The following is a 13,527-nucleotide window of genomic DNA, read 5'->3' as shown; positions in this document are numbered from 1 at the left end:
ATTCCATGCTCCAAAATTGAAAACCAAGTTGCTGCCATAACATGATCTCTCTAAAATTGTCATGATTCTAAATGGACTATTCACTCAACCTAAATTGCCCTGATTTCCCATAGACTCCTGTGCATCTTCCAAGACACACTCAGAAGTTATCCTTCATGAGTCATCACCAATGACACTCCAGCAGAGTTAGGGTGTCATGGTAACCACTCAGTAGTATTTTTGTTACATTCATATGCTTCAGATGATAATTATGTGTTTGTACGGATGTCTATCCTGCCAAACACTGAGCAAGCCACATGCCATTCATGTGCTTCTCTCTCCCACAACAGCAGAGGGTAGCTGCCCCCTGCATGCTTGCTAAGGTGCACACAGGCACATGTGCACACAACCTCACACCTGCTTTGGACCATGACTGGATGGAACCATGGGGACCAGACTGGCACAAGGAGGAGGAATGCACAAAACTGTCCCTTTTGTGCCCCAACACTCATCACTCCCCCATCAGACCTGAGGTTCTCCCTGACAAGGAAGCTGCCTTATCCTGACTGGGAGAGGGACCAGCTGAAGGCTGAGGAGGAAGGAGAGATAAATCTTGAGAGTCACTTGCCACAAATAAAGTCCCTTGTCTTAGGCTTCCCTGATGGTCCAGTGGTTAAGACTCCATGCTTCCACTGCAGGGGAAATGGGTTCAAATCCCTGGTCATGGAAATAGGAAATAAGATACCACTGGTCACTCAATGCAACCAAAATAAAAAATGTGAGTCAACTTTTAAAAGGTGAGAAAGGAAACAAAGACTCAGATGCTTATACACCAGTGTTCATTGCAACATTATTCACAACAGTCAAGGGACTTACAATTATATTTAGCATTTCTGAGCCTATTTACTTATACCAAAAATGAAGCTAGTAAACAATGATTAGAATTTACTAAAGATCAGATGACATGATATTAAGAAACATACTTTACTTTTTTATAAAAAGCATAAATGAAAATGAAGAGGAACACATATTTCTAAATGCCAGTTATTCTTGTTGTGGGGAGGAAAACGGAAAGGGAGCAGTCCCAGGCACAAAACAGATCATTCAACTTTGTCTGGAAATCGCAAGACCAAGCTCACTGGAGTTGGGAGAGACTAGGAGGGAACACAGTTCTTAGTACAGGTCCCTGAGGGCCACTACACAAAAGTGGAACCCACAGCATTCCTCACCAAGCACCATACGTCTCCACGTTAGGTCCCACTGGCCGACAGAAATCAGCACTCAGCCTACAGACATCTCAAGTCTGAGCACAAGGTGGCTTCTGTGCAGCTCAAAGACATCCCCTCTGCCCCAGAGGCGCCGGGACGCTGGACCTGCCCAGCCCAGTTCTGTTATTGACACTTGACAGCAGAGAAGTGCTGTTCTAGGAGACAATCTCCTGCACCGCCCCCTCTAGTGGCCTATATGAGAAATAGCAAGAAGCTGGGTGGGATCCTTGTAATCTAAGAAAAAACAAGACAAAGGTTTGCCTTCCGGATGACCTCTCAGACTCTACCCCTAACTCCTGTCCAGTCCCACAAGAAGCAAAGCCTAAGGATCCCTTGTCCTCCACACATCTCTGACCTGGAATCCGGGCTCCTGCACTCACACACCTTGTCTGAGTCTCAGTAGCACTTGCTTCCAGCACAGAGATGGCCTCTTTTCTCTCCACACTGGGGCCAGGAGCTGAGAGCTGACATCCAGGTGGACACTGAGAGCTTTCTCTCTTGATACTCCACAGGGTCTAAAAGACACGAGTTAAAGGTCACCTCTTAGCATAGTGTTCAGATCTGAGAATTTCGTGGACCTCTATTTTCCAAGTGAAAACACATGAGTACAAGGCTAATTAATAAGAGTGGTGATGGTTTCGGCTTTTTCTTTGTATCTTTCTTTCTGGAAAAATACACAAAAAAAGTGTTTTTCATTGAACATCGACCATCGTCACCATTTCCTAGAAAAAAAACACATTTAAAAAACAAATTGGAAATGATCATCTCAGAATACATAAAAATCTTCAGTTGAAATAAATTGCTTTCACAGTGACACTACTTTACCTTTGAATTTCTCATTTTCTCACACAAACTAGTGAATGTTTACTACAGATGAACAAATGCAGACACTACACATGGGAGGATAAGTCAGTACAACCCACCCCGCTGCTTCAAGCTTCCTCTATCATTTCTATTCCAGTGGCACTCCTCTGTTCTCAGATTCTTCCTTCAGCTATAGTAGAATTGATCCACTCCTCCACAGTGATGTCACATACCTAATACATAACTTTATTATACCACTGATCATATCTCAAGCCTTGGGAAAAGACTGAACCTTTTGTTATTGTTGTTGTTAAGCCAACATTTCCTGTCTTCGTAGGTTCAAAGCACTGATTTACACAAAGTACGAGACAGATTGATAAAGGAACTAAAACACTGCCCAAGAAGAAAACTCCAAAGAAAACTTACGCTTTTAGTGTGTTCTTTTATTACTTCTAAGACATAACTTTTCATATTTTGACATCTTCCATTTCATTCTGCATTTCATCCTATGTGGTATGAAGTTAAGGAGCAGCCTACAGTTGACGGCATCTGGGGAAATGGTACAAGTATCATTAGGGACATCACACCTTCTAACCACCTTCATCCAGTCACAGCCAGTGACTGTGTCCCATTCATTCTGTCTCCTGCTACCTCTTTAATCTGTTTCCCACACCACTGCCCTTAAGCCTCACTGCCCCTGACATTTGATTAGTTCAGGTCTAGATCAGTTGCCGGGCTTCCCTTGTGGCTCAGCTGGTAAAGAATCTGCCTGCAATGCAGGAGACCTGGGTTTGGTCCCTGGGTTGGGAGGATCCCCTGGAGAAGGGAAAGGCTACCCACTCCAGTATTCTGGCCTGGAGAGTTCCATGAACTGTACAGTCCATGGGGTCGCAAAGAGTTGGACACGACTGAGCAACTTTCACTTTCAGGTCAGTTACAAGGCGTTTAACTGAAACTAATACAAAACCTATCTCAAAGCGACTTGAACAAAAAGCATATACATCACCTCATGAACCAGGAAATTCAGAGGCAAGGCAGTTTCAGGCTTGACTGACCTGGCACCAGCTCAGCGTCTTCAAGGACCCGGGCACTTTCAGCCTCTCTACACTGGGTAATCCTCTGGCTGAGGGTAAAACGTCTGCTGATGTGCCATACTTTTCTAGGTCTGTGCTTGCTCGTTCAGTTGTGTCCAGCTCTTTGCAACCCTTATGGACACTAACCCACCAGGCACCTCTGTCCATGGGGATTCTCCAGGCAAGAATACTGGCGTGGGTTGCCAATACTGGAGTGGGTTCCTTTCTCTAAGGGATCTTCCCAACTCAGGGATTGAATCAGGGTCTCCCGCCTTGCGGGCAGATTCTTTACCATCTGACCCACCTCACACAGCAAAGAATCCCCATGGACAGAGGAGCCTAGCGGGCTACACTCCAGAGTTGGACATGACTAATAATTTCACTTTCCAGGTCTACCATAACACAATTCCACAGACTCATAAGGAGAAGGGAACTTAAACAACAGACTTCTTTTTCTCTCAGAGTTCTGGAAAGTAGAAGTCCAAGATCAAGTGTTGGCAGGTCCAGTCCCTTCAGAGGCCTCCTTCTTGATCTGCAAATGGCCCGCTTCTCACTGTGTCCTCACGTGGCCTTTCCTCTCTGCATGCATCCCTAGCCATATGCTTGCACTTAAAGGGGTATAAATGAGTGGATTAGACCCACACTAATGGGCTCATTTTAAGTAAATAATCTCTTTAAAGGCCTGACCCTCAAATGCAGTCATGTTCTGAGGTACTTAGGATTATGATTCTGGTGTGAATTTGGGGAGAATAAAGTAAAGCCTATAATAATCTATAAGGCTAAAACACATCTATAGGGAAAAGGAGATTCTCTTCCTCTGGCTGTTCTTGAGAAGAAATGAAGGTTTTCCCAGGGGCCCCAGTATGCTTTTCTTCATTTCTCATTAGCCAGAGACAGGACACATGACCATTCCTGAATCAGCCTTTGGCCAGGAGTGAAACAATCTTTATTGCTTCAAATTAATCCTCCGGGATGATGCTGGTGACCACAGGTCAAAGACCAGCTGAAGCCCCCCTTCCTGAAATGGCCTCCTGCCCTTTCCTAATCTTCTGTGTCAGTGTTGGCCCACTGCAACACCTTCCCCACACTGCTGCCAGCAAGGGTCCTTGCAAAGCAGAAGCAAATCCACAGTCCCAACAAAATTCCCACGTCTTCAGCTAGAGCACCAGGCTAAGACTCCACACCATGGAGGTTGGATCAGTTACAATAAGCCACTCCAAACACACTGGCGTAACAAAGAACAATCACTTCTTTTGCTCATGAGTCTACAGTTTGAGCCAAGCTCAGTGGGGACGGCTTGTTCCTACTGCACGTTGTGTCACTAGGACATTTGAAGGGCTTCTCTCTCCTCGCTTCCCTCAGTGACCTTCCTTCCCAATACCTCAATTTTACCTTCTCTTTCCTGACTCTCTCTAGATTCTCTCTCTCTCTGCTTTTTTCAATCCCCTGACCCCTCCCACCTTTTCTCCTTCCTCTTTCTCTGCCCACGTTTGTCCTTGCTTTTCATGTGGAATTAACTGTCATCACCCACTCACTGTCCCATTCTAGACACTGCACCTGGGACTTGGGACAGATTTCGGGTCAGTCCTCTGCCTCATCCGTGTCTCTTCCAGAATCAGTATAAAGAGACAGGCAGAATAATCACAAATCACCAAGCTTCTAATAGTTTTCATCTCTCCCATTTTTTCCCACTCTTCACCTCTCTGCACTGGCAGGTCCACAGTCAAGAGTTAACACTTTCATCTTTGCCTCAGGTTTCCATGTGTGGAGGACCCAGGCTAAGAGAAACACCAAAGAAATGCTTCTGAAGACAGGCTGTGAGGATGGACTTTAGAATCAAAGTGCTCACAAATCTGAAAGGAAGAGTGACCCGTTGCTGCTGGTCAGTGGGATTGTATGAACACAGGGTGCTTGCCCTCTCCACCTTTCTCTTCCCCATTTTGTGCCTTTGTGCCCTGTAGATCAATTTCTCTCACACTGAACATCCCTGTGCACCAGAAAATAGGAAACAGAGAAAAGTTAAGACGGAAATTGTAGAAAAAGAAGCAAGAAACTGTTAGAGTACTGATCATGAAGAGAAGCAGGGGAAAGTGAGGGAAATATTAGGAGCTAGCGACTGCAGCCAAGGGATCATCCCAATACAGGACAAGCTAAAACGGGGAGAAAGGGTGGAATTTGAGGCTGGATTGTGCGTAATGACAGGTTGAAAACTGTTGGAAGGTGGAGGAGGTTTGGAAGAATTAAAAGAAGGAATAAATAATTGATTCCAAGAGACTTGCTGTTTTGAATTTAGATGCATCACCAAAGAGCAGTCCTTGTCAACAGAACTCAAAATGTACTTTAGGCTAAAAAAGAAAATCGACAGTATGTGTGTGCATAGAGAGAAAATGAAATTTTTCCCCCTTCCTCGCCTCACATCCAGCCCAGCTTCTCTAAGTGACTTTTTATGTCTTATGCTAAAAAGAAAACTTCACTGTAAAAATTAGCACATACAGAGAAGGATATAAAACAAAAATACACCATTTAATGAATTTTAAAAAGCAAATGCTATGGATTCACTAACCTCCATAAGAAATAAAATTTTGTCAGGACTCCAAACTTGTTCCTTCCAGATGACAAATACCTTCTGAGACATATCCTCCAAGATCATTTGCAGGTACAAAAACCTCCAATCGGTAGAAAAAGTTAAGAACCATATGCTGACATAGGCAGAGTCCAGGTCATGAAACCAGAAGGCTGATGATATTGACCCTCAATTAACACAAGCAACCAATCAGAAGAATGTCCTCTAGCTGATCCTGCAACTCACAGCATTCTTCCTCAGCCTATCTTGAAAACCCTTTCCCTGAAAACCAGTGGGGAGATCAGAGGCAATGGGTGGGGGGAGGAGGGTGACGTTAGCTACCCAGACTTCTTGCTGTCACCTGCAGTAAATGCTGCACGTCCCTTCACCATAATCCTGTGTCAGTAGATTGGCTTTTGTGCACACAGCCCAGCAGACTCAAGTTTGGTTCAGTAACCCTTGACATGAGAAGATAGAAATAAGGTAAGAGGTAACTAAAATAAACAGAAGAAGAAAAAATAAATTAGCAGGAAGGAAAATCAGGAATGAGCTAGTAAGGAACAAATTTTCTTTTCTTGTAACAAATTTTCTTCTTTTCCTCCTTTTCTTTCCTTTTATTGAGCTCCAAAATCACTGCAGATGGTGGCTGTAGGCATGAAATTAAAAGACACTAGCTTCTTGGAAGAAAAACTATGACCAATCTAGACAGCATATTAAAAAGCAGAGACATTACTTTGCCAACAAAGGTCCATCTACTCAAAGCTTTGATTTTTCCAAGAGTCATGTATGGATGTGAGAGTTGGACCATAAAGAAAGCTAAGCACCGAAGAATTGATGCTTTTGAACTGTAGTGTTGAAAAGACTCTTGAGCATCCCTTGGACTGCAAGGAAATCAATCCTGAATATTCATTGGAAGGACTGATGTTGAAGCTGAAACTCCATAATTTTGGCCATCTGACGTGAAGAACTAACTCATTGGAAAGACTCTGTTGCTGGGAAAGATTGAAGGCAGGAGGAAAAGGGGACGACAGAGGATGAGATGGTTGGATGGCATCACTGGCTCAATTGACATGAGTTTGAGTAAGCTCTGGGAGTTGGTGATGGACAGGGAAGCCTGGTGTGCTGCAGTCCATGAGGTCACAAAGAGATGGACATGACTGAGCGACTGAACTGAACTGACTAAGAACAAAGATTTAATAAGAAGGTTGAAAAAATAGAAGACACCAAAAAAAAAATGCAGTTAAAACTGGAGCAAAGCAACCTTGAACTGTACTGATCTACTTACACGTGGTTTTATTTTCCAATATTAAAGAATATAGACTACACAGTTCATGACGTTGAACCTGCACATGTGGACCACAAACAGAGGAACCTCAGAGGTGGAGGAATCATGGGTACACATGATCAACTATAACTTACATGTGGATTCTAGATTCTGAGGAAGAATGGTGCCCACAACCCACATGTTGTGCAAGGGTCAGCTGCACATTAACAGTAGCTTACCAACTACCGCACAAATCAGGTTTAGCCAAGAACAGCTATGAGGCTTTCAGTTCACCCTTCTCCAGGCCATCTGCCTCTCAACCCATAGCAAGCCCATGGCCTCAGCTGTGGCTGCACGCTGTCCTTCAGGAGACACCAAACTACCCCTTCTCATAGTCTTGTCCTGAAACCAACACACTGAGCTGTGGGTAAACAATGTGTATTCCTCTCTCATGGGCTGACCTTGGCAAATCTGCCAGAGATATTTTCAGGGAAGGATTGGTTTCAGGTTGTCTGGATGAGAAAACAAAATCATGCACGGACACAATATTTTCAGCATCTGGATGATCTAATATAGACACCGGTCAAGTTCCCGGGACTGGAGAAGGGAATGGCTACCCACTCCAGTATTCTTGCCTGGAGAACCCCAGGGGCAGAGGTGCCTGGCAGTCCACAGTCCATGGGGTCGCAAAGAGTCAGACATGCCTGAGTGACTATCACAAGTCCCTGGGAACTTGGAAACCAGACACATATGCAGTGTGACCTGTCACAGAGCAGTGCAACGCTGACAGAGCTCTGGGGCAGGACCGAATTACCAGTAGGACCAGATTTGACAAGGCTTGAGTCTGAGATTTGGTGCTGCCTTCTCACACTACCATGGTAAAGAGGAGTGGTAACATCAAGTCTTCTTACAGAGGGAGTCTATACACCTTGGTTGTGATGTTGACTCGGATTTTGCTGGACCTGCATTCCATGGTTCAGCTGTCTTTGACTGTGAGGACTGGCTTGCTGGCTTCCATGATCTGGGACAGTGCCAAATCAAAGCTAACAAGGAATAACTTTGCAGGGCACTACAGGACTGGGGACTTTCACCTAAACACAATGTCACTGATTCTGGGGACAGAATTTGAAGTATCAATGTATCAGAAAGAAATTCATCTTGACATTTGGGTGAATGTTGCTTAGACATTAGGTACCAGCTGCACTCATTTGGGCATTAAAACTAAATATCACTTGGATCTCACTGCTTCTGTTTCTGAAAAAAACCAACAACTCTAGTTGGAGTAGGCTATACTCAGCCTCTGTGCCTGGTGCGAACCTAACACTGTCCTGGTACAGGAAGAGCATACCGCCTGGAGGCCACGAACTTGACCTTTCTCCATGGTTGGAAGTTCATCCAGCTGTAGAAACCTCTGGGAAGGGATATCAGAAGATTGGGTCTTAACACAATTGCTCTGTGACCAGTAGGATTAACTACCCCTCCTGGGCTTCCAGGTGGTGCTAGTGGTAAAGAACCCACCTGCCAATGCAGGAGGCCTAAGAGATGCAGGTTCAATCCCTGGCTCAGGAAGATCCCCTAGAGGAGGGCATGGCTACCCACTCTAGCATTCTTGCCTGGGAAATCTCATGGGCAGAGGAGACGCAGACTACAGTCCATGGGGAACCAAAGAGTTGGACTCAACTGAAGCAACTTAGCATGAACGCACACACCCCTGAACCCCAGTGATCAAAACAAAGGATGATCTACACAAGAACCATATTTTTAATGTTTAGACAATTTCATATTACCTGGTCTCTTGTGAAATTGGTTATCTATCTAGTTATCAATGCTGCATTCATGGAGCATTTTTAAATGCATTCACCTTGCATTTTTAAATCTATTTAACTGTTAAATGTACTAACCACCAAAATGAAACTGACCTTTGTGAAAATTGTTTTTAAAAAAGTAAAGACAAAACCTTCTCTCCAGGGTGGCTCAACCACAGCACTCTTGATGGTCTAGATCGCTCCGCATTTGGTGAAGGCATTCTGTACCGTCTGGTGTTTCACAGCAGGAGCTGGCCTCTGCCCAGTAGTGCTCGTGTCACCCCATATCAACTGGTGTCTGCATTGGATGCATGAAGAGGCAGCCTTCACCTGGGGATCTGAGGATTTCTCCTGGTTCACTTCAGCTCAGTTAAGTCACTCAGTCATGTCCAACTCTGCGACCCCATGAACCGCAGGAGGCCAGGCCTCCCTGTCCATCACCAACACCCGGAGTCGGCCCAAACCCATGTCCATTGAGTTGGTGGTGCCATCCAACTATCTCATCCTCTGTCGTCCCCTTCTCCTCCTGCCCTCAATCTTTCCCAGCATCAGGGTCTTTTCAAATGAGTCAGTCTTCGCATCAGGTGGCCAAAGTATTGGAGTTTCAGCTTCAACATCAGTTCTTCCAATGACACCCAGGACTGATCTCCTTTAGGATGGACTGGTTGGATCCCCTTGCAGTCCAAGGGACTCTCAATAGTCTTCTCAACACCACAGTTCAAAAGCATTGATTCTTTGGTGCTCAGCTTTCTTTATAATCCAGCTCTCACTCTCATCCATACATGACCACTGGAAAAACCATAGCCTTGACTAGACCTGGTAGATCAGGTCAAATTTGAGTCAAGGTGGAGGACACTCAGCTAGTTGTCAGTGAATTGCTTGATGTTGTGAGAACCTACCCCAACACACAGATGTTGCAATTAGTACTAAAATTATTTTAGGGACACTGCCCTAAGGAATAAAGGACATGGCAGGTGTGACCTCAATCTTTTTTCCCTACTGAATCTAAATAATAGTTATCTTTTCTGCTCTAAGATGTTTATGTTGAGGGCTTGATTTGACTGACCAATAATGGTAGGGTAGGAAAATTAAGGAATGGCATCCCCTGTTCTTTATCTCCCTCAGGGAATCCAAAGAAAGAGGAGCAAACTTGTGTCTGGGACCCAAGACTTGAAGTTCCAAACTCAGAACATCTAAAATGGAAATCAACCCAAAGAAGGCATTATTTTAAAATGTCCTTTTAGGTCTCAGTCAGTTTGCAAAATGAATTCAGAGAAACTCAGAACCACAAAGTGATGTAATTTATCCCCTTCTCTCCTTGTTAGCATTCTATTTTTCCATCTCTGAGGGTCTGGGCTTAGGAGCTGGGTTCCATGTCTCACACCGCACAGCTCTCAGCGGTAGAACAGGAGCACAGCTGCCTCAGTGATCTCCCGGCTGGAGCTGTGACCCTGGTGAGCCCCGTATCCATTCCAGTCAAAGGAGGAGAAATCTGCACACTGCAAGGGACTGCTCTCTGAAAAGTATCCTCCTCCACCGAGGCAGTGCTGGGGGGCAGGGAGAAGACACAGTGAGGGGTTGGCTGTGGACACCAACAAGCTCTGAATCTTCGAACCCCCTGGAGTCTTTAGTCTGTTCCTGGAATCTTTAGTCTGCTCCTACTTGGCCTTGCTCCCTCCTCTGCCCATAAAACCCACTCTTCCAGTAGACTCTGAAACAATGTACTTCTCTGAATTCCTTTCCAACTTCCCTCATGTTAACCCTCAGGTCTGCTAGTCTCCCTTTCCCCATAAATGCTTTTCCTCAGGGCTCTGACCACACCTCACTATCTGGATGATGGCTCATCTTCATAAACCAGGGCCCCTTGTTTATGTGGCTACCACAGGTGACACCTCATGAAGCTTGCCATCATGTATATATATCTCTGTCCCAGTTCATCTGAGTTCCTTAATGACCCTGTCAGCTATGCATGTCTAGGATCTATTGCTTTGTAAGTACCTATCATGCATTTTGAAAGAATCACTTTTGGCAGGGGTACATGCAAATGGCGCTTTCCAAGTGTCCCAATGGTAAAGAATCTGCCTACCAATGCAGGAGACGCCAGGGACGGGAGTGGGATCCCTGGGTCAGGAAGATCCATTTAGTAGGAAATGGCAACCCACCCCGATATTTGTGCCTGAAAAATTCCAAGGACAGAGGACAAAAATTCCATGCACAACTCACGGCACATGCAATTGGACATGGATGCATGGGATAACGCTCCATGGAAGCCAGAGTGGGGGAAACACCCTACCCTCCAAAGCCCACGTCTGTATTATCCTCTGAACATAAGCGAGAGGCCCTTCCACAAGGCCGCAGCTGCTGCCTCTTGACTGACACATGGACAAACTAATCATTGCAGGGGAAGTGAAAATGTCCTTGACCTCAGGGTCACATTTCTCAGAGTGACAGGTGTGGGAGGAAAATGTGCTGAGTGACCTTTATTAGTCTTAGAGTTCTGACTCGCTTTTTATCCTCCCTCTCAGCCAAAAAATGACCCTCAAAGACAGTCTCCAGTCACCACAACTATGATGCTCTCTTCTACAAGACTGGAAAAACAACAAAAACGTAAAGCTTCTACAAGTTAATATGAATACTGGAGAATAACTTCATGACCTCAACATATGGAAATACTTCTTAAACACAATATAGAAGTACTAATCATACATGAGAATACAAACAAATTAGACTTTAGTACAGGAAATTATGTCCAGCGGTCAAAAGATAAAAGCTTTCAATTATGAAATAGGTCCTGGGGATATATTGTACAGAATGGTGACTAATACTATATTGTACATTGACGAGTTGTGAGACAATAGATATTAATTTCTCATCACAAGAAAAAAATTGCAACTATATATGCTTGTGGATGTGGACTAGACTTATTATACCAATCACATGCAATGTATAAAAATATAGAATTATTATGGTATACACTTGAAATTAATATAATGTTAAATGTCAGTTGAATTTCAATTAAAAAGTGATAGTAACACTTTAAAAATTATGTTCATGAAATATCAGCAAAAGAGTAAAACTACAAGCTATGGAGAAGCATATCATCATACTCCACAGGGTGGGGCCCTCTCGTGCACTCACACGGACAGGTCGTTGTCTGTTTGTCTAGCAACTCACTTGCTCATCGTTGCAGCCAGTGACTTTCATTCCAGCACATGGGGCATTGCTCTCTCATGTTCACTGCCTGTTCTATGAGATTCAGATTCTCTAAGTGCAGAGTTCCTCTCCTGGACCCAATCCTTCAGAGAATAAATTCTCTGGTAGGAAAAACTCTTGCTGTTTCTTGACAAGCCAAATTTGTCAGCCTGCTTGGCAAACAAACCACCTGTGCAGCTGTCTCCTGGCCCTCTTGCCATTCTTCTGTAGGGACTGAGGCTCAGGAAACCAGCACAAGAAAATTCTGGTATTCTGGCGACTGCTATGAACAATAAATTTCCTTGCCACACCGCCAGGAGTTTCCTGTTTTCTGCCAGCATCTATGAAACTGTGAGTGGCTAATTCTTTAGCTTAGAAGAAGGGGAAAATCTTACACTCATCACTGTTCAAGAGTCAACAGGATAGGCAGAAGAGATGGGCACACTGTTCTTTATCTCCATGACGGGGATCTGTTCAGCTTAAAAGTGTTTAAAATGAGAGGATCCTGGATTGGTTTATTACTTACCACCTGCTTCACCACAACTTTCTTAGATTTCCTTGCTGCTTCGAGGCAGGAAAGACCAGAAAGGGGCGCAGGTTCTGCTCTTGCAAAATGTCTCAGGAGAAGGGGATGCTGCTAAAGGATGCAAATTAATTCTCTAACAGTCTGAAGCTGCTCACACCAGCCTTCCAGGCCATCATCTCCCAGTCCCTGCCCACCTCACCAGTTCATCACTGGACTGTGAAGCCACAAAGGTCAGGATGCTCTCAGGTAAGACTAGCTGACCATGATCTAGTACATGCTTGACACTTGCATTCTTCTGCTCAGCTAATTAAAAATTAAAAGTATCATTACTTCTACTGTGACCTTTGGACTTGAGAGGATGGGGAACTAGACAAGGTTGCTCGTTGCCACAACCCTCACCAGCTCCTTCTGGAAACCCCGAGGCCAAGGCAATAGGAGCAGGAGCAACCAGAAGGAAGCACCGTCTTCTCCACAGCTCCCCTGAGCTCCCTGAGCTCCCTCAGCCACCCAGAGGCATTGAGTGGGGCTCCAGGACATGCGTTAGCTTCAGATCAGATCCAGAGAGGCCAGGCAATCCGCACCCAGATCACAGTTCTGTCAGCTGCAAAATGTGACTTCTCTGCATCTGCACGACTCCCTCTCTGGGCCAGAACATCACCAGATCCTACCCAGCTCTGCTCCCTCCACTCCACCTGGGGGCACACCCACGTGAGCTGAAGAAGCAGTGGCTCCTGAGTGACTTACCTGCACTCGGACCTCTGGTGGCCACAGAGAGGAACAGCAGGAGGCAGAATCGGGCCGTATCCTCTCAAGGACATGCAGACGGTTAGTCCATCCATTCTCTTGCCCTCATCTTGTTCCGTCAACTTCCTAGTAAGGAAAACTCAATAGAAAGTGATGGCTTTCTAGGCATTCTGGAACCTCCTGGAAATGCCCCCACTCCATCCAACCCTACAAAGCCTTATGGGGCCATGAGTTTTTCTCTGAATCTCTCCATCCCTGAGACTAAGACCAGGGAGCTGGAATTGTGGTTCCTCACACACCTGGACCTTG

At 45.1% G+C, this 13,527-nt stretch overlaps 1 pseudogene; it reads left to right on the top strand.

Moving 5' to 3' along the window:
* The first annotated feature begins 7,018 nt into the window (after positions 1 to 7,018).
* LOC120855419 lies at positions 7,019 to 8,417 on the top strand (annotated as a pseudogene).
* Positions 8,418 to 13,527: the final 5,110 nt, after the last annotated feature.

This window comes from Oryx dammah, unplaced genomic scaffold (genome assembly GCF_014754425.2).
Source record: "Oryx dammah isolate SB20612 unplaced genomic scaffold, SCBI_Odam_1.1 HiC_scaffold_28, whole genome shotgun sequence".
Taxonomy (NCBI): Eukaryota; Metazoa; Chordata; class Mammalia; order Artiodactyla; family Bovidae; genus Oryx; species Oryx dammah.
The sequence above is the reverse complement of the archived record's forward strand: the minus strand, read 5'-3'. Positions and strand labels throughout refer to the sequence as shown.